The sequence below is a fragment of the Chenopodium album genome, chromosome 13, assembly GCF_948465745.1.
Source record: "Chenopodium album chromosome 13, dcCheAlbu1.1, whole genome shotgun sequence".
In the NCBI taxonomy this organism is placed as follows: domain Eukaryota; kingdom Viridiplantae; phylum Streptophyta; class Magnoliopsida; order Caryophyllales; family Amaranthaceae; genus Chenopodium; species Chenopodium album.
In genome coordinates, this window is record NC_137846.1 from 48,860,603 (window position 1) to 48,883,613 (window position 23,011).

General features: G+C 35.9%; 2 non-coding genes across 2 annotated transcripts; one reads left to right on the forward strand and one right to left on the reverse strand.

Annotated features, from left to right (window-relative positions):
• Nucleotides 1-10,162: 10,162 nt before the first annotated feature.
• Nucleotides 10,163-10,268, forward strand: LOC145577220 (small nucleolar RNA R71). Its single transcript, XR_014098687.1, has one exon. It is a non-coding gene; the product is annotated as a small nucleolar RNA R71 (small nucleolar RNA).
• A 12,346-nt stretch (nt 10,269-22,614) lies between these two features.
• Nucleotides 22,615-22,721, reverse strand: LOC145577176 (small nucleolar RNA R71). Its single transcript, XR_014098656.1, has one exon. It is a non-coding gene; the product is annotated as a small nucleolar RNA R71 (small nucleolar RNA).
• Nucleotides 22,722-23,011: the final 290 nt, after the last annotated feature.

The following is a 23,011-nucleotide window of genomic DNA, read 5'->3' on the forward strand; positions in this document are numbered from 1 at the left end:
ACCCTTAAAAGACCTTTTTGAGGTATACACACACTTGTGCGAGGTTCGGCTAGAGCTACGTTCGGCCTGATTCCTAACGGATACATAGGCAACCTCATATTGAGGTGCGGCCATAATAAAAATGCATTCATTTTCACGTTCACACACTTACACCATGATCATATCAAGGGATTTCCAATGCTCATCCCTATTTACTTAGAGCTAGACTTGGGGGCTTGATCCTTACATCATTAGCCTACCTAGCCTAAGAGTCATCATTATTTGACTCTTATCAAATAATACTTTTCCATACACTTAGCCTTTGCGGCCTAAACTTAGTGCACTTTCACACACTGCACGGATACATGACCAAATAGACTTCCAATTAGGAACCCTTTGTCATGAAATCTTAACATAACGTTGAAGCATGCTTTGTCATATCACACATCACTCATCACTTATAATCATCATTGTATCAAAGTATGAAGTGCTTAGCCTCCATGCCTAAGTTACCTAAATACTTTCATAATCGAGTCAACTAAGATAGTTTAGGAGGAATTAATCCTTGCACCTTGAGGGATAGTATCAAATGCATTTACTTGATTAAGCTCATTCAACATGCACCATTTAACACTTCGATTCTTTTTCGCGTCTTTCTTTTTTCGGGAGAAAGTCGGTACCCTCTACAAAAATGACGGAAATTTTTTTGTTTTTGAGTCATGTACACATCAAGTCCAGTGCACACACGAGTCACACATAGTGAGTCATCATTAAGTCAAAGTTCACATCGAGTTGAGTCTAACACATGTGTCAAAAGCTTTGAGTTGAGTCATGTCAAATCAATGAGTCAAGCAACACTAAGCCTTAGGTCAACCCTAAGATAATAAATATGAACAAAGTCCTATAGTCATAAATATAGATGCAGGTACACTCCAGCGAGCAAGAAAATGAAACCGAGCAATGAACAGCAGCAGCAGCGGTAGAAATGAGAAAGAAGAAGAAGACGGGTTTTAAAACCCCGATTCTGTCGCCAAACGACAGAATTGTCGCGAGGCGACAGACTCTGTCGTGTTGCGACAGATGCAAATGCTCGCGACAGGTGTCTCCGGCCAACGCTGGAGCGGTGACAGAATACTGAGCCCCTCTTTATGACTTTGCGGGTCTATTTTAGTAGTTTGGGTTCCTTGGTACGCCAGTTAGCCCCTATAAGCAATTTGACATGATTTAGTAGTCGGCTCGATTACAACAACAATGAGTGATCGACCTAACAAAAGATCGTCTCACTTAGCTTAAAGCGCCTAAGTATTGGCTCATCACAAGCACTAAAGTAACGGTTCACAACGATTTCCTAGGATGGAAGAAGATTTGAAGATTCGAGATGACGAAGCCTTCAACAGGGGGCTTTAAGATTAAAAAGAATCTATTACTTGGATTTAAGAAGGACGGTTTGAGATGAAGCGACCTTCAATAGCTTTCACTATGATTGGGGAGGTTATTATTAGATTTGAGAAGAACGATTCAAGATGAAGCGGTCTTTGATAGCTTTCGCTAAGATTGTGAAGGTTATCACTTGATTTGAGAAGATAGCACGAGATGGGCAATCTTCGACGACCTTCGCTAAGATTGTGGAAGTTGTCATCAAGATTTGAGAGGATAGCACGAGATGGGCGATCTTCGACAATGTCCGCTAAGATTGTGGAAGTTGTCACTTATATTTGAGAAGAGCGGTTCGTGATGAGGCGGTCTTCGACAACATTCGCTAAGATTGTGGAAGTTGTCACCAAGATTTGAGAAGATAGCACAAGATGAGGCGGTCTTCGACAATGCCCGCTAAGATTGTGGAAGTTGTCACCTATATTTGAGAAGAGCGGTTCGTGATGAGGCGGTCTTCGACGACATTCGCTATGATTGTGAAGGTTGTCACCATGATTCAAGGAAAAGCTCGAGATGTAGCAGCAATGATAGACAGCGTTCCCTAGGATGTGGAGAGTTGTCACAAATTTTGGAGATGGCGAAGCAAGGTCAACTTCGACGGTCCCTCAAGGTAAAGAAGAGATTGTCTACAGCGGCGATGCACTGCCGTGGCAACGTACGGCCACAACCTGAAGATGACGACATACAGTTATTTTCGACGATGTTCCCGAAATACTGTGGAGGATTGTCACCAAGAATATTGAAGGCGACGACATACGGTTATCTTCAATGATGGCGTTCACGAGGCACTATGGAGGTTGTCACAAACAACAAATGAAGCAACAGCAAATGATTACGTTCAGAGACGCGTGCTCGACGGTGCAAGATACGCGTTTCTTAAATCTTTTATCTGTTTAACTAATGATTAGTTTGCAGGTATCGGCGTTATAAGAATGATTTGGAATCGCATAACGTTTTGAATCATTCTCCGTCCCTATCGATACTTTGACTTTTGTTTTCGAAACTTAAGTTTCTCCAAACTCAATCAAAGTGGGGGCTTCTGTAGATACCCATTTGTGTCTCCCCAAAACCAAACCCAGTGATGAACGCCTTTCACGTTGTGTTATTATCGAATTAGGTGAAAGTGGTTTGAAAGTCAAGTGTTGCGGTTTAGTTTTAATTAAATTCTTTTCTCTCTGTTTTTGAAAACGACTTTGTTTATTTGAAAATAGCCGAACCAGTTTAGTTTGGTCCATAATTAAGGTCCAATAATAGTGTAGATGGATGGGGCTCGAAGAGACCTTTCCAATGATATATTATAAGATCAATTCCGATGCATATTGAGGAAGTTATGGCCAAAATACTAAACAGGGCCTGGTTAATTATTTAAATACGGCCCAATGATCTAGAGGAGGGCCCAATATTAATTATTATTCCTAAAATTATTAGGATTAATTATAGTTTTCTAGAAGTTTCTAGAAAGTTCTTTTTAATTCTAATATTATTAGATTTAATAATTAATTATCTTTAATAGATTTTTATTTGGAATAAAATATCGTTTTGTTATCTTAAAAATATATATTTTATCTTCTGTACGGATTCCGTAGATCAAGTTGATTAAAGATCGGATTCCGCGTGAAGGAAAACGCGCTAATACAAGTTGTCGCCAAACGACAAATCTGTCGCCGCGCGACAGAGTTGATTCCTGGCGACAGCGTGGAGTTTTATTCCTTATCAAATTCTATGATTTTCCGGACTGTTTTCTTATAAATAGGGTCCTCGACCTTGATGGGACGGAGAACGGTAGGTCGTTGGTCTACCACCCCACCCTATCAAACAAAATTTGTAGCTTAACTAACCCCTATTTAGCGTAGTGGCAAGTCAAGGTCGAACCCAAGGGAATGGATATCAAGTGCACGAAGTCTAGATCAAGCTATTTCGGAATCAAGAAGGGGTTTGAGGTAGAACTAAGGCTAACTAGGTATGCAAACTTGTATTAAATCAATCTAAGACACTAGGGCAATGGATCCACATGCAATCATAATGGAAACGGTAATTTGGGAGGTCAAACCGACTAAGTCAAGCGATATGAAGGAAAATCATCATGTATCCAAAAGAGCATACTAAGGTGGTTCACCTAGAGGTCTAACTAGCGTCAACTACGCTAAACACTAACTAGGGAACGTCACAAAGCACCTCAATCGTGAAATTGCAAGTTCACTAATCAATGGTCCGTATCATAGCAAGCTTACAATGCAATCTAGTGTATTAATCAAAGATGGCCAAACCTCAATTAATCACACACATGCACATGAAAAATCAACCAAGTTTAATCATATCATCAACTCCATCAATTATCCCCAAATTACACTATTCCATCACTCATACATGCTTCACCATCTCCCTAGCTAGGAAACTACTCACTAGCCATAGAAATGGAGATCAAAACTACAACAATCATCAATTCCATCATCAACATACTTGAATTCAAAGATTAAACCAACAATCAATCAAAATCAATCAAAATTCAATCAAAATCCAAATCAATCATCAACAATATGAAAAACTAATGAAATCAACTAAAATCAAACTTGTATTGAAATCAAGAAGAAGATCCTTACAAAACTTTAATCCAAAGATCAAATACAATGAGGAATCCTTGAGCAATCACCAAAAATCATGAGTTTCTCTCTCTAGTTCTTGAGTTTCTCTCTCTAAAATTCTCCCCAAAAACTAACTATCAAATTCAATCTAAAACTAAAAACTTTCCTCTCTCAAAAATAGGTAGAAATAACTATATATACAAAGGAGAGGTCGGTAATGACGCCCAAAAATAGACCCTCGTAAGTGCGGGCGCTCGAAGGAGTGTACCCAGGAATGTGCGCCCGCACACACCTGATGTGCGGCCGCACACGACAGATGTGCGGCCGCACACTCCTCAAGTGCGCCCGCACATAGCTGCAGCTTCCTCCTTTCTTCTTTGCCCTTGCTCACGAGGTGCACGCATCCTAGATGATGATGATGGAGGACAAGGTAGGCAGCAACTTCCTTGAATTTCTTGAAGAAAATGAGCCATGAGGAAGGCATAAACAAGACTTTGAAGCATGCTCCTTGAACCTCTCATTGACTTGAAACTTCTTGCACAAGCTTTAGGCATGAAAATCAATGGAAAACTATAGAAAGGAAGCCCGGGAATCCTTGGACAATCAATCACAACCTTCAATCAAAGGATAAAAAGCAAGTAAAAGAGAAAAATAACAAGTAAGCTAGAAAAAGACATGAAAAAGAGAAACTAACTACAAAAAGCATAAAATGAAGAAAACAAGAATAAAACTAAGGAAAACTAAAGAAAAGAGAGATAAAATGAAATAAAAATCATCCAAAAAGGAACCAAATGAGTGCCAAAAATGTCACACATCAAATTCCCCCAAGCTAAACTTTTGCTCGTCCTCGAGCAAAACAAAGCAAGAAAAAGAGAGGATGAAAATTTTATTAAAAACGAAAAAGAAAGACTCAAGATAAGAATATACACTAAAACTCATTGTCGTAGGAATCACGGTTGTTTTTAGCTACAACAAGCCCTTTAAACCCCAAAGTCGCCTATGAGGACGAGTGAGGTCTCGTAAGGGTATCCTAAGAGTTTGACCCATAACTCTCAACCAAACATCAATGAGGCAAACCAAAGAATTAAAAGAAAGAAAAATGAAAGAAAAACAAACCTTTACGAAATGAATCAACATAAAGACTATAAAGCAAATGAATGTCAATCTTTCTCAAGTAGTTAAGGTATGCACGTTTCAAGATATCCAAGGTTGATTGAAACATAGGGTATGCTAGGCATAGGAACTAGTTATCACAATTCACTTTCATCCCAAACAATCTTACCGCGTTCTTCCCACTAGTCTCAAATCTCCCTTTAGTGAGTGTCCCAATGATTCCTCGAAGGAACCGGAAAAAGAAATATTTTTAGGCTACTCGACATCTTGACTATGCATCCCCTTTCCTTAGGCAATGACCCATGATGCCCTCCCCCGAATAGTGACTCAACTATCTAGGTCGAAAGGTCTTTCCCCAAGGTTGTAACGTAAGGCATAAAGGGTGAAGGTAGGCTAAAAATTTAAAAATTTGGTGATATTCCTAATAGTGAAGCAAAGATTGCGCATATCTTTACACCAAGACTAAGTTGTCACCAAACAAAAACAACACCCCCAAGCTTACTCGAAGCTATACTCACAAAAATATATACAAAAAGCGTGAGAACACTTCTCCCCCAAGCTAAAATGGAGCATTGTCCTCAATGCTCAAAAAGGGAGAAAACTCACATCAAAATGTTTTTGAATTTTTCATTTTTCACATTTTTTTTTTTTGTTTTTTATAATGTAATTGCAAAGTCCTTGCCTTTTTTAACATTGGACGGCTTTTACAACTTTTGCATTTATTTGTCCATGCCTTTTATAATATAGGACGGCTTTTACTCGTACTCATTTGCCATTATTCACAAAGAAATCATAACACAATCTTGCTTTCATAAAAACCAAATTTCCAACTTAACCACCACAAACTTCATCTCAAATGATCATATTGCTTCACAAAAATCAAGAAAGGTAGAAAATGAAACAAAAGGTCAAATAACTAAAGATGTGGCTTGAAAAGAAGGGATTAGGCTCAAATGGTTGCAAGAAGGCAAATATAAACCCAAAATAAAAGAAAATAGCAAAATATAGTAAAAATGAAAAATACCACCCCGAAAAATGCCTTTGTCCTTCCTAGATAGTTCGGTCTCGTGTTTGAGAATCATACATCAAGCTTTATTAGATTAGGTTTGCATAGTCAAGGATCCACGCCGCTCATACAAGGAATGTTGAAGGCTAGAAAAACAAGTAAACTCACAAGGTTGTGGCAAAAACTCACCAATGGTGTCAAATCAACTATAGGAAGCAACTACCAACATACCACAAACAAGTAGAATCCGGCTTCATGATCCTCCTAGTTCAAACCAACTACCATAGCATACACTATCCTAGAGTCAACCAAACATAGTCTCAAACCGTGCATACCTTTACAACCTAGGAAGAAAGTCATGCAAAAGACAAGTCCAATGTACAATGTTCATCTTAAAAGAAAAGAAATGAAAACCAATGCCTCAAAATCACATCAAAAAACAAAAAGAAAAATAAAAGAAAATAAGAGAAAAAGGTAAAATAAAAGAAGGTAAAAGAAAAGAAAATGGAGACATAGGAAAGGAAAACATAGGAGAAAATCATGCAAGGTCTAGAAAGCATGTTAAACACATAAAAATCCCAATCGACAAACAAGTGATCGATAGACAACAAATTCACCGATCCCAAACACATTACGTGTTAACAAGCATCCATCCTCGAACCATTCAACTTCTCCTAAACTAATCCTATTCTATGCAACCAAGGAAAATAAAGAGAAAAATAAGAAAGGTCTCACCGGGATTCCAAGCATAGCAAAAATAAACGAAGCAATAAGAAACCACCTCGTAGCATTCCATATCCATAAGCTCTTCAAGGAACCAAGTGAGAAAAAGAAATAAAAGAAACTATGAACAAAGAAAATGGTTAGTAACTTCAAAACAAAGAAAAGAAAACAACAAATAAAAGAAAATAACCAAAGCAAGTAATATATACAACTAAAGGAAATAAAAGCAAACTAAATAACTAAACTAAACTACAAGATTTGGATCCAAGGGATTTTTGATGGTGAATGGTGAGTGAGGAGTGTACACAAGTGAGGAGGGTTTTGAAAGGGGGAATCCTCGCGAGGAAGGAGATGCAATGAGGAAATGAGGGGAAAAAGGAGGAAGAAGAAGTTATATGGCACGTCCAGCCATGTGCGGCCGCACAGGACTTGTGTGCGCCCGCACACGCAGGCTGTGCGCCCGCACATGCCTCGTGTGCGGCCGCACATCCCTGTTCGTGCCCCTTCCCTCCTTTTTCTCAAAAATTTGATACTTACTGCCTATTTTGGTGCGCACATGAATCATGATGGTGATGAGGAACAACATAGGCAGTAGCTAAAATCATTTTCAAAGTCCTCAAAGTTGAAAATTAATGTGCACACCTCAAAAATTCACTAAGTATCAACTTCCTCCAACCTTTAAAACATGAAATTCCTATCTTACCTCTCTAAAATTCTTACCCCTTTTACCTCGAATTTCGATTGGAATCGAACAAAATATGATATGCGCCACGAACACCTTCCATTCACCATGCATTCTTGAAGAAATCCAATCTCGCAAAGTTCATCCTAAAAATCCAAACAAGGAGAAAAGTGAAAGCAAAGAAAAAGTAATAAAAGAAACAAAAATAAGAGAACTCAAAAATCAAAAGGAAAAGTTAGAATCTCTGGGTTGCCTCCCGGGAAGCGCTTGCTTAAGGTCCTAAGCTCGACCCTTCCTCCAAATCATGGAGGGTCAAAGAACACCACCTTCTTCAAGGTAGTAGAAAGAACAAATTCCTCTTCATCTTCTAGCAACTTTCCGTTGTTGCTTGATAAGCTTTCATGCAAAGACCTTTCGAATGCGAGCTTTTCTTTCCTCAACTTCATTCTCTTTCTCTTTTTCTTAGAAGCTCGTGCTCTTTTCTTTGCCTTGTTTTTCTTCGTAAATGGTCCTTCACCATCTAAACTCATAGAAAGATCACCTTCATCTTGAGGATCGAGTTCAAACCAATGAGGAATATCAACTTCCTCCTCGTCCATAAGCTTGGGAATCATCACTTTATCTTCACTAACTTTCTTGCTATCACAACTCAAAAGCATATCATCATAATTCTCAAGAAAATCGGTATGTGAAGAATCAATAGTGAATACATCATCAATAGGGCGAGGGGAATTAACACACATAATTCCTTTTACAAGGGACAAAGACTCATGTGTTGGTTTCAAATCAAAACTTTCCTCATTCTTACCAATTCTCAAGGTAATACGACCTCTCTTAACATCTATCAAGGCTCCCGAGGTAGCTAAGAAAGGCCTTCCTAAGATGATAGGGATATGGTCATCTTCCGCAATCTCAAGCACAATGAAATCAACGGGAATGGTGAACTCTCCTATCTTGAGAGGAACATCCTCAACTCTCCCCTTAGGAAACTTGATAGACCGATCGGCCAATTGAAGGGTCATATTGGATGGAAGAAGTTCACCTAGCTTAAGTTTCTTAAAAACGGAATAAGGCATGATACTAACACTAGCACCAAGATCACAAAGAGCATTTTGAAACAATTTTCCTTTGATTTTGCAAGGTATGGAGAAATTTCCGGGATCCTTCAACTTTTGGGGTAGGTTGCTTTGAAAAAAAGCACTAAAGCACTCCCCTAGATTCGCCGGTTCCGCCAAATTGCAATCTCTCTTACCGCTCAAAATTTCCTTAAGAAACTTAGCATAGTTTGGCATTTGTTCTACAACATCGGTAAAAGGAAGAGTAAGATGAAGTTGCTTAAGCATGTCGATGAATTTCCCAAATTGCTCATCCAATTTATGCCTATTATGCTTTTGGGGGTAAGGAAGTCTAGGTTTGTAAACCTCATCTTGCTTCCGCTCTTTCTCCTTAGGCTTATCATTGGAATCCTCACTCATCTTGCTAGGCTCTTCATTCTTATTCTCTTCACTCAAATCATTCTCTTTTTCACTCTCCTTACTCTTCTTAGGAACACTCTCTTTAAGAACCTTACCACTCCTAGTGGTCATAGCACACATCGGTTCCCTAGAATCAACTTCTTGTGAGGGAAAAAGAGATGGACTAGCACAATCTTTCAAAGGGTTGGCTAGTTGAACAATTTGGTTCTCAAGCATCTTTCCATGAGTAAATAGGACCTCAAACATTTTGTTACAAGACAATGTGAATTCATTCAACATCCTAGATTGATCCATCATGAAATTTTCTAGCCTATTCAATTGGGATTGTTGAGTAAGGAAATCATCACCTTGGCTTTGAGTCCTTGGAGTAATTTGAGGTGGGGTATCTCTTTGAACATCATTTTGAAAATTTCCCCTACCTTGATTACTCCAATTACCCTTACCATGATTTTGGCCGGAATTTTGATTATGGTTACCATAACCTTGGTCATGATCCCCATATTCTTGGCCATAGCTTTGATCATTACAACAAAAGTTGTTATGGTTACCACAAAATTCTTGGGTCACACGGTTACCATTACCACTTTTTTGGTTGTAATTATCATACCTCCCATTATTGTGATAATTCCTATTCCCAACAATCTTTTGAGCATTAAATCTAGGTCCAAAATCATTATTATCATCACAATTCACATGCACATTCTCATATCCATCATATCTATCACAAGGAACATTGGAGCAATTAGAAGCATCATGATCATTCTTTCCACACATATCACAAGCCAAGCATTCTCTAATCATGCAACAAGAAGCAAAAGGAGGGTTAGAGTAGGAAGATGTACCTCTCCCCTTAAATTGGGAGGGAAGACTAGAAGCTTGTGAAGGACTCTCGAGCTTGTTCTTGAGAGAATTCATCTCCTTTCCTAACTCCGAGACCATTGTGGACAATTCGTTGATGACATAAGATTGATCGGTTGAGCAACTTGTGCTTGCCGATTCCCTCTCTACATCATGCCAATCCATGTAATTCCTTACCACATCATCTATTACATCCACAACCTCTTCTTCCGTCTTGTTCATGATTGGCCCTCCGGCTCCGGCATCTAGGCTCGATCTACCTTGAAAGCTCAAACCTCTATAGAAGATTTGGATCACTTGATATGTTGGAATTCCGTGGTGAGGGCATTCCCTTTGGTAGTCCTTGTATCTCTCCCATGCTTCATAGAGATTCTCTCTAGGCAATTGCTTAAAACTTTGGATTAAGGCTCTAGCCTCCGCCGTCTTCTTTGGTGGGTAGAAACGGGACAAGAAAGCCTTTGTGACATCATCCCATGTCTTCAAGGAATTGGGCTTCACTTCTTTGTCTAGCCATTCCAAAGATCTTCCTATGAGAGAGAAAGGGAACAACTTAAGGCGGATAAACTCTTGAGAAACTCCATTGACATTGATAGTGTTGCAATATTTTTCAAACTCCTTAAGATGGTTCAATGGGCTCTCGTTCTTTGCCCCACTATATTGTCTCCTCTCAATTAGGGTGATCATTTCCGGCCTAATTTCAAAGTCATTCTCCGGTGATATAGGTGGAGCTATGGCGCTCTCATACCTATAAGCCCCGGGCACTCCAAGCTCCTTCAAGGTAACTCTTGAATTACTTCCCATGACTTGGGATCTACACACAAAACTCAAAGAAAATGTTAGTAGCACGGCTACAAGTGTAGCCTAAAGTGTAAAATCTTTTTGTATTTTATCAAAATGAAATAGACTCAAAAACAACAAGCACTCAAGCACCATTCCCCGGCAACGGCGCCATTTTGATGGGACGGAGAACGGTAGGTCGTTGGTCTACCACCCCACCCTATCAAACAAAATTTGTAGCTTAACTAACCCCTATTTAGCGTAGTGGCAAGTCAAGGTCGAACCCAAGGGAATGGATATCAAGTGCACGAAGTCTAGATCAAGCTATTTCGGAATCAAGAAGGGGTTTGAGGTAGAACTAAGGCTAACTAGGTATGCAAACTTGTATTAAATCAATCTAAGACACTAGGGCAATGGATCCACATGCAATCATAATGGAAACGGTAATTTGGGAGGTCAAACCGACTAAGTCAAGCGATATGAAGGAAAATCATCATGTATCCAAAAGAGCATACTAAGGTGGTTCACCTAGAGGTCTAACTAGCGTCAACTACGCTAAACACTAACTAGGGAACGTCACAAAGCACCTCAATCGTGAAATTGCAAGTTCACTAATCAATGGTCCGTATCATAGCAAGCTTACAATGCAATCTAGTGTATTAATCAAAGATGGCCAAACCTCAATTAATCACACACATGCACATGAAAAATCAACCAAGTTTAATCATATCATCAACTCCATCAATTATCCCCAAATTACACTATTCCATCACTCATACATGCTTCACCATCTCCCTAGCTAGGAAACTACTCACTAGCCATAGAAATGGAGATCAAAACTACAACAATCATCAATTCCATCATCAACATACTTGAATTCAAAGATTAAACCAACAATCAATCAAAATCAATCAAAATTCAATCAAAATCCAAATCAATCATCAACAATATGAAAAACTAATGAAATCAACTAAAATCAAACTTGTATTGAAATCAAGAAGAAGATCCTTACAAAACTTTAATCCAAAGATCAAATACAATGAGGAATCCTTGAGCAATCACCAAAAATCATGAGTTTCTCTCTCTAGTTCTTGAGTTTCTCTCTCTAAAATTCTCCCCAAAAACTAACTATCAAATTCAATCTAAAACTAAAAACTTTCCTCTCTCAAAAATAGGTAGAAATAACTATATATACAAAGGAGAGGTCGGTAATGACGCCCAAAAATAGACCCTCGTAAGTGCGGGCGCTCGAAGGAGTGTACCCAGGAATGTGCGCCCGCACACACCTGATGTGCGGCCGCACACGACAGATGTGCGGCCGCACACTCCTCAAGTGCGCCCGCACATAGCTGCAGCTTCCTCCTTTCTTCTTTGCCCTTGCTCACGAGGTGCACGCATCCTAGATGATGATGATGGAGGACAAGGTAGGCAGCAACTTCCTTGAATTTCTTGAAGAAAATGAGCCATGAGGAAGGCATAAACAAGACTTTGAAGCATGCTCCTTGAACCTCTCATTGACTTGAAACTTCTTGCACAAGCTTTAGGCATGAAAATCAATGGAAAACTATAGAAAGGAAGCCCGGGAATCCTTGGACAATCAATCACAACCTTCAATCAAAGGATAAAAAGCAAGTAAAAGAGAAAAATAACAAGTAAGCTAGAAAAAGACATGAAAAAGAGAAACTAACTACAAAAAGCATAAAATGAAGAAAACAAGAATAAAACTAAGGAAAACTAAAGAAAAGAGAGATAAAATGAAATAAAAATCATCCAAAAAGGAACCAAATGAGTGCCAAAAATGTCACACATCAGACCTCTGTTTTTAATCATCAATTCTCTCTATCAACTCTCATCATCAATTCTCTCTATTCCCTCTCAAGAATTACTTAATTCTTTTCTTTCTTTCTCCCTATTTCTAAACTAGCCTTTTCAAATACAATATTCCGCATTCACAAGACTTAGAGTCTCTTAGCCAAGGTCGAAGTTGCCTTCGCCCTAGACGTGAAAGGTTGATAATTTCTGAGGGTTTGGTCCAAAACTAGTCAAAACTTTATTTAATTTGATTTTAATTTAATTATTTAATTATTGTTCTTTATTATTTTCATTGAAGTTTACTAACTTGTGTATTTTGTTATTAGAAAGAGGTACGAGGCTTCAAAGTAAGTAGATTAGCTTACTCCCTATTTCTTTCACAATGTAGACTGCATGCTTATTATTGTTTAATATTCCAAGTATCATGTTAGGATGCTTTTAATGCTAGTATCATGTTAGGATATTATTTTATGCTTTCCAGAATCATGTTTAGGATGCCTTTACTCTTTCTAATATCATGTTAGTACCATGTTAGGTTTGAAGCTTTGATCTTTATCGTTTAGTGACATGCTAGGGTTTGTTATTAATCTTGTTAGTATCATGCCTAGGATCTTGCTATTATTATTGAGCTTTATTATGCCTTATCATGCTATTATCATCGTTATTGATTTATTATTATGTTGCTTGATATTATTTATATTTTATTGTTATTGCTTGATCACACCTTTTATGATTGTTAAAGGGAATTTGTACTTGAAATCACGCTTAATAAGATAATTATTAATTTGGTTTAGGCTAATGTGATTTTAATTCAAGTGATCGCCAATAATAGTATTATTTGTGTATTAATATTCAACCAACATAGATAAATAGGGTAGGTTTAATATAATGTTTGTATGTTATTCGAAAAGCGCACATGAATACGAGCAGAGCAAAGTAGAGGCCTGTTTTATAGGGCGGGTCCTTTCTTTTGTAGATTGGATTCGTACCCTCATCCCCGGACCCTGTTTGGTTAAAGACCTTATGGAGTAGTTGATGGTCCTTTTGGATTGTCTTTTGGGTTTACAAGTTCCTAAAACTTGTTGGCGACTCTTTTTGCTCTTTGTCTTTCCCTTTGGAACGCCACCGTACTTTAGTGTATGATCACAGTGGGGTTCAAGTTTGGGGTTATCATAATGCTTGAAATATTCCCTACACAACTGATTTAAGACTTTAGGCTTATATTGGATAATTATTAATTTTGATGATTTAAACATCTTTGCTGAGCTACTAAAGCTATTATTCATGAAACAAATGCAGGTATGTGTATTTATACTTCTCTTCTAATATGCATTTGTTGATTATGTGATTCCTAGAGTTAATGAAGTACTGAATTGATTCTGATATCATTCCTCTTTTTTAACAACCTTGTTTAAGTAAACTTGTTAAGAATTTCCACTATCTCAAGTAACCCTACCAACTTAGAATAGTACTGATTTATACATCAAGAACCTGAGGCATGTAGAATTGTAGATGCTTTGGCGATTCATTTGAAGTGTTCCTCTATACATAGATGTTGTGTTATCTTTTCAGCATATTTGCTATTTCCTTGATTCTGCCTGGTACATTCCTACAATTTTGCATGGTAAGATAGGTTATGCCTTCCATTTCCTCGGTGTCATACACTCTTTACTCCCTTATATGCAACCCTTGCCGGAACAACTATTTAGCTTCATTATCTGATAATCATTGTTGCTCAATTGTTTCTTGGGAACTCCTTTGGCACGCAATTGGTCAATTGGACACTGTGTGGTGAAGATGAGTTTGCTGCCATTAGGATGCATTGGGATACCAACATTATTTGGGTTTGAAATCTTTGATCCTTCTCTACTAGCTTTAAATGCACTCTCTAAGCAATTATGCTTGATAAACCCTGATTGGTGAACATTTAGCCGATTGTAGACATGCTTGAGAATTTCTGTTTTTCCAGTACCTTGACTTAAGATCTGTTCTCTTCATCTTATTTCATGCTGTGGGTCTAACTCTTGATCGTTATCTTCTCTCATTGTTTTAATTTTGTATAACTTAACCGGCTGTGGGAACAGTGGCGGGGCTGGGCCGGTGCAAGGTGGCGGATGGAACATGGCCCCCAGAAAAAGGGCCCCGAAAATTAGTATATATACAATTTTTTTCACTAATAATTATAAAAATCACTAGTTGGATCAATGGTCATGTAGTATTCATGATAATCTCAAGACCAGAGTTCAAAATCCACTAGAGGCCCCCAAAATTGTAGGCATTTCTAGCCCCGCCCCTGCGTGGGAAAGTGAGATGTACAAGTGTACAACCCCATCAAAATTCAAATAAAATGTGCTTGTGAATTTCTCTGTTTTTCCTGCACCTTGTCTTATGATTAGTTCTCTTCACCTTATTTCATGTAGTGAGTCTATGTATAATTCTTGATCATTATTTTCTCTCATTGTTTTATTTCATACAAAGTACTTTGTATAACTTAATGCATATACTTCGTATAAAAGAAAATTAATGCATATACTTCCATGCAGATATTTTGAAAATTTTAAGTCATTATAATTGCATTGTACGTGTGTATTCCCAAATTATATCAAGTCTTCAACAGACAACATAATATAAACACAACAAAGCTATCATACAAAGAAAAGAATTATATTTTGTAAAGTGCTGTTGGCTGTACCAATTATAAATGTTATTATACACAAGTATGTTCCTTTTCTTATGTCTGACCAGAAATCTTTTGAGACTGCAAAAGCCTTTGGATTATCAAGATGTAGATGCGGAATCAGATAAGAAAAAAATTTGAATTACAAGGGGAGTAGACGATGTATCTGAAACTGGATGAGACACTCAACAATTCTAACGAAGAAATGAGCAACCAAAGCTGATGAAGGATAGTGTATATTTCATTGTTTCATAGTAACTATTTTATAAATTTCAGATTCTCTTTCCATATTTAAAATGGAACCCACCTATTTCCAGACAAACTTCATTGCATATTCGTTGAATTTGTCTTAATCATTTTTTACCACAGAGCAACCACCATTACACGTATGAGTAACTTGATCACAATCGGTTCATACTTCATATAGATAAATGTAGATCAGCTTTGTTTGAATCCATCTCGCTTTCATTTTACTTGTCTTATTTATTCATCCATCTTTTATGAGAGATTTTGTTTTTTTTTTTTTTTTTTTTTTTTTTTTTTTTTTTTTTTTATAAAAATTAGAGCAAGTAAAATGAAAAGGAAGAGTAGGATTGTACTTTGTGTTTTATATTATGAACAAATTAACACCACCTCACTCGTGAACAAATTATCATTTGTAGTTGAACAAGTCCATCTTGTACTGAAAATGTACAAAACTATTCAAAACAATTAATAATATTTTACATTTATAAGTGAGTGCAGCACTGTCAAAATAATAATGAGGGATGAAAAAAATGACAAGACTAAAGTAGCACTGTCAAAAAAATAAAATTAAAAAAGATTCAAAAGTCAGAAAGCAAAAGATGAACAATATTTTTAAGCGATTACTAAGAAGTTTCATCATAAAATCAAGGAAATGCAATCACTAATCCACTTTTAGACACTAATTTAATCCACTTTTAGACACTTATGTTTACTGACTTTTGTCTTCTGGAGATATCTATACATATGTTTCACCTATTTATGTCTTAATAACATTCACTGCTACTGGTATTTACTTTCATCTTTCTAGTTCATCAGACTAAGGTCTGAATAGTTACAGCAGTACCCTTCATTTAAGGTATGTTCTTCCTAATTTGTCTAGAAAAATATTGATTTTGTGTTTCCGCATTTTTGTTCTCTTAAAATGGTTGGGATTCAGTTGAATAATTTTTGTTAAATATTGAAAATATATTCTGGTTTTTTCTTCTGCTTGGTTATTCACCCAGTTTTATTTTCTACTGTATTTTATGGAAGTTGTTATTGAAGCACAGCTTCATTCTGATTAAAGCCCGTTTTCTAAGACTCATTTACAGATTAGTAGGATTTACTTAAATTGAGAAAAAGGTCAGACAACTAGAAGTACACAATATACTCCCTTTATTCAATGTTCCCAAAATTTGATAACTTATATTATTGAAGCATCTGTGATTGGTATTGCTCTGGTAAACTCCAATTGATTAGACATTTTGGTCCTATGTTGTTCTTTTGTGTCATACTTGAAATAAACATGGAATCTTTGATTTGATTATTAAGGAATAAGCTATAAACCTAAACTAAATCACTTGTAGCACATCATAATTTTTACATCAAAGGTCTCCTTGTTTGATGCTATAGTGATTTTGTACATAGGCGTCTGAATGTACATCTCCATAAAAAAAAAAAAAAAAAAAAAAAAAAAAAAAAAAAAAAAATCCTAAAGCAGAGGGATGTTTCTACTATGGTCCACTTTATTTGGACCATCACTATATTGAATTATCATTGGCCGAATTTTTAATTTTTTTTAACCTTGGTCAAACACTATTTTTAGTATTTTCCTTTTTTAATTCAATTTTATTTTTCAAAATATAATTACTAAATTTCTGAAAATTATTTTATGATTTTCGAAATTTATTTATTAAAATCAGTTTTTAATTAAATAAAAAAATAACATTAAATTAAAAAAATCAAAATCAAAAAATTGTTCATCAATTCATTATTCATCATTGTCTTCAAGTTTGTTCATCCATGGATGAGATTAACCACCATTATGGTAATCTTTGTCCCGTAAATACACTCGCACATCAACGAAAATTGAAAATATGCATCGATTTACATATTATATATATGTGAAGAGTTCATCCGAAATTTGGATTCATGTATGAATCTGAGATTGTTTTTAATCCTAAAACAATAAGTGTTAATTAGATATAATTGCAAACAAGGGATGCAAAATCGGTCATTATATGTATGCGAAAATTTTTTAAAAAAAAAAAAAACAATTTTTCGAAATTTGGGTTTGTGAGCAAATTGGAGAAGATAACGTTTTTTGTTTTGGAATACTTGTTTGATCCGAAAAAAAAAGATATAGTTTTCAATTCTGTTTGTGTATAAGGCATTAACCCAAATGCTAATAGGACATTACCTATAAAACGCAATATTATTGTTTATTTGGTCTACGACCATATGTTATTTTGGACATTGCTAATTAATTATTAGTTCATACTGTGCATGCATTAATATCTTAATATTTTTCTTAATTGATAGCAAATAGGATCGTGGCCCTCAATCCTCATTCACTAGCCAAGTCACAATGTACATATATATCAAGTTTGGTATCAATGATCACTTATATATCAGCTATTGTGGTTTGATTTCTGTACGCATATTCCTCAAAATTAAATTAACTCTTAATCAAACCACCTTTATTAATTAAAAATAATGAACTGTCTTCTGTTATTATTATAATTTTACAATAATTAAGGAGATTGAGACCAATTCTAAATATATAAGTAATGTCATATCCAAATATTGGACGAATCCCATATAATAACCAAATGAAAAAAAAAAACATGGAGATGAGCAACTACATGGCAAACTTTTTTTTTTTTTTTTTGAAAGAATACAATGACAAATTGTTATATTTATTAAATATATTTTTGTATTTATAAATTAGGAAAGCCATCATTCAACCCCTTATATTTAGGCTAAATACATGATACTATTGCTAGTTGTATTCCTTATAATTAGGACTTATCATGCTTCAAATATACACGTATGTATTTTAGTTACATTAAATGATAATCGAAAATATTCTTTTTCCAATTTGTCAAAATAGCGTTACATGTTAAATGTGATTTTTTGTATCTAGTTTTTACCCAATGGTTAGTACTACGACTCTACGAGTATCTTTTTTTGATTAGTTTAGTTTCATTTTTAATTTATAGTCTATATTTTATGTGTCATAAAAAATAACTGATAACAACACTATTGTATATCATTGATTTATTTCCTAAATAAGACGTTATATATTATAATAGAATATTTGAAAAAGATTTGGATGAAAATTTATATGGGATAACTTATGTATCATTTAGTAACAATATTTCCTAAAAATAAGCAATCAACCGCCATCATATAGGCAATATTCTTTAAAATAGATCTTAAATCTAACACATTCCATTGTTAATCTAAATTCCAATTTTGGTTGCTTTAAATATATGATTTTTTTTTTACCTTATAGAAATATGGTTTAAATTTCAAATTACACTTCCTCAAAAAAAAAAAAAAAAAAAAAAAAAAAAAAAAAAATCAAATCACACAAACCAAACAACAAAAATTAATGTCCAAACCTATATAATGAGCAAATGGATCAAAGGATGAAGACGCAATTTTAGGATACAAAGATATATAATGAGCAAATCGATTAGAGGAAGAAGACGCAATTTTTTTTTAATTTTCTTCTCATAAAACTTGTTTGATACGTAGAACACAAGTGGGAATTTTGTGATCTGTTTATAGTTCAGGTTTTAACTTATGTAAACTTTGGTTATTACCTAAAAAAAGAAAGTTTTTTGAGTTTGACGAATGACCATATGTATTTTGGATATTGTAAAAATTCCAACTTCATGATTTTTTTGACGTGGAGTTGAGGGCAAACAACATTTTGATTTTATTTTACGATAAGCATGTAAAAAAAAAAATTAATAAAAATTGAAAATCAGATTTTAGTTTAGAAAAGAAAGACTTTAAGTGTTTCCTTACAGAAAATAAGATAGATTTAAAATCATAAACCTTAATTAAATTATGGTATTTTCCTAATTTTATCTTTTTTTGAGGGAAAGTACTTAAGTTTTCATCCTAAGATTTTGTTAATATTCTATTAACCAAATTGCGTGACGAAATAACAAAATCTTAGGAAAATCTAAAATTTGAGGGAAAGTAAATAAGCTATTATCCTAAGATTTATTAATATTCTATTTACCAAATTTTATCTTTTTAAAATTCATTTTACACGATTGTCTATCAAACATTCAATGTTTATTGCATTATTAAAGATGTATATTACCATAATTCTAGGCGTGATACAAATCAATAATTTTACAAAGTCATAGTATATGTCGACAGAATCAATAAGATATATATTCTAATATTTAGAAAATATTATAATATAATCTTTTGAAATTTGAAAATTATACTGATTTTAAAATCTTCTATACAATAATAATAAGATAAGAAATTAGGAAACTATCCTTATTATAATTGGTGATTAAAATGTTTTTTAAATAATATTTCTAATGTTAAAAGATATCTTAAAAGATATTGATTCCATCATTTTTTTTTATATGTAATCGTTAAAATAGATTCATTTTAATTTTTGTACATGTTTATCTACAAATATTTTGCAAAGGTCGTAAAGTACTTTAAAATAATTGGTTATTTCTAACATAACGTATGGTCATAATCGTTTAATATTTAAAATGTATATAATAGGTAATGTCCTATCCGTATGTGGGTAAATTCCTTATACAAAAATACGATTTGTAATTTGGTCTCCTTTTTTTTGGATCATACAGCGTTTCGAAGAAAAATCATACGTTTTCTTATCAGATTATCTTGAAGAACGTAGATTACCAATTTAAGAAGATAACAAGATATATATTAATGAATTATAAATCAGTAATTGATAATGTCCAAAAGAACTTAATGTCATATGATTTTAATAATTACAATTTTCATAACAGGTAATGTCTAATCCTTTATTTGGGTAAAACATTTTACACAAACAAGATTTCAATTTCGATTTCCGTTTTTTTGGATCAAACAAGGTTTTGAAAAAATAATGATGCGATAGATTTCTGATAAGTGTTTTATTTGTCCACTTATCATGGCTTTTTAAAACACAATTTTGTACTCTTTCCCCTACTTTAATCCCTTTTTCTAACTCCTCTTGTGCTAATTTGCATCTTTTGGCTTCCCCGTTTCTTTTTATGTGTGTGCTCGTGCTTGTAGGTACGATGAAAAATGGGCTAATAGCATACGCATGAAGAAATACTCTTTGGAAGCAAAGGAAAGCAGGAGCGGGCGTGCAGCCTTTTAGGAGCGGGCGCTCCTGCCTGAACTGCCACATTCTGCCTCCCCTACACTTTTAGGAGCGGGTGTGCACCTATTTAGGAGCGGGCGCTCCTCCCTGTTTTCCTACAAACTGCCTCAAACTGGTGCAAGAGGAGAGGGCGTGCAGAGAGCCCAGGAGCGGGCGCTCCACACCCAGGAGCGGGCGCTCCTCCTTATAGGAGCGGGCGCTCCTTCTGTTCTGAAGCTCGATTTTGACGGATTTTACGATGTAACTTTTGGGCATATAAATACGACCCTTGGCTTCAGTTTTCTGGATCTTCTTTTCCTTTTAGTTTTCTTAGGCCCTCAGTTCTCTCAACCCTCATTTATTAGCTTAGAACTTCTCAACTCAATCATTGTAGTAGATTAATTGAAGATTGTCCTCTTGAATTCAACAATTTCTCAACTTTGAAGCATTTTAAGTAATCTCTTTCCTCTATCTCTTACTCTTTAATTTCAGTTTTTATTTACTTCGAATTGTTAATTTCTCTCTTGATCTTGCTTAATTGTTGTTGCATGTCCAATCTACTTATTTCCTACTACTCCTCTTAACTTGTTAACTTAATGTTTGGATTAGAACTTGTTGTTTTGATGTCCCTCACCATGTTTAGTGAGTAGTTAATTAGCTAGGGGTTGGGTGAAGACCCAACCAAGCCATGGGTTGATTGATGTTTGTGCTTGCATGTTCATTTTGGATTGATAATTGATTGTTAAAGAGATGGTTAATTGCATGTGTAATTGGATGGCCACTTATTGCTCATGTATTCACTTCTATGCTTGCATTGAGAGATGAAGTCTAGTTGTGAGCCTTTTCTTATATGGTTATGCTAATCTCCTCTTGATTATGGTTCCTTGTTTGAATGATGTAGTAGTCTTAGTTGCAACAATTAGGTGAGAAATCTCAATTGCTTGTGCTTTAATGCTTTCTTGGACCGATCGAAAGACAAACCCGAGTTAGTAGTCTACTTCTCATTGTTAAGACTTGGTTGGCCTATCTTGTTAGTTGAGTTTGGCTTAGGAATGCTTAGTGTTGTGGCTTCGAAAGAAGGTAACGTTGAGTGCCCTCTCTATCACCCAATTTGTGTTCGTGCTTGCCTATTGATTTGATCCGTTGGTCTGGTTGGAGTCGATCCCTATTCCCCCCTAGTGTTTGTCTCCATAGTAGTTATCTAATCAAAACCCCCAATTTGTGACCGAACTAGATTGCAACCGTTTCATACTCTCGGTGTACTTACCCATTCCCTGTGGATACGATCCTCTACTTACCCTAGACTTGTCTTAGGTTGGTTTAGGTAGAAATATTGTTTGGTTTTAGGGTGATCGTCCAACGACCGATTATTCCTCTACCAAAATGGCGCCGTTGCCGGGGACTGGCGTTAAGCATTGAGTTACTTATGAGATATGTGAGACTAGTTCATTTGTATAGTTTTATTTTTCTCTGTTTTCTTTGACTAACCTACTAATCTCTCTTCTAGTCTTCTTTGTTTATGCCCAAACGCAGCAATAGGACACTTCCTCTAGTGCCGTTGAATCTTGAGCTTGAAAAAGTAGTAAGGGCAAATCGAAGAGAAAAGAGGGCGAAAGCTAGTGGTGCCACATCAAGTGAGCCACAAGTGGTAGTTGAGTCCGATCAATCTAGTTCTAGTGAGACTAGTAGAGAAACCATTCCACTAGAGTCACCAAGGACAAATTCTCCAACTTCTCCACCTCTTCACCAATTTGAGATGGCTCTTCCAAATAAGACTTTGAGAGAATTTGGTGTTCCTCCTCCGTATCAAGAAGCAAGTGGGATTGTTACTCCCACTACCGAAGCAAATAATTTCGAGATAAGGCCCGCCCTTATCACCTTGATTGAGGGTCATCAATTCTCCGGGGCAAAGCATGAAGATCCCATTGCACATCTCAAGCAATTCACACGGTATTGTAGCACCGTGAAGGCAAATGGGGTGACTCCGGAGTACATTCTCTTAAGCATGTTCAAATTCTCTTTAACGGGCAAGGCAAGTGATTGGCTTGATAGATTGCCTCCAAACTCATTGAATACTTGGAATGAGGTGACTTCGGCATTCCTTGGGAGGTTCATACCTCTTGGGAAAACGGCGGAGTTGAGGTCCAAGATATCTAACTTCCAACAAGAGCCCGACGAATCCCTCTGTGATGCTTGGGAGAGATTCAAGAGCTACCAACAACAATGCCCCCACCATGGCATGGAAGATTGGCTCTTGCTCCATGGGTTTTATAGAGGTCTCTTGAGATCGGACCGCATACTCTTGGATGGAGCATCGGGAGGACCTATCATGAACAAGCCACCCACGGAGGCACTAAAGATCATAGAGGATGTAGTTCAAAACTACACCGATTGGAGCCCCGATGAGAGAAGCACTTCCAAGAAAGGAGGAAAGTATGAGGTAAATGCTATAAACATGATTAATTCAAAATTAGATGCTTTATCTTCTAAGTTTGATCAATTGCAATCCTCTTCTCTATCCCCTTCCCCAC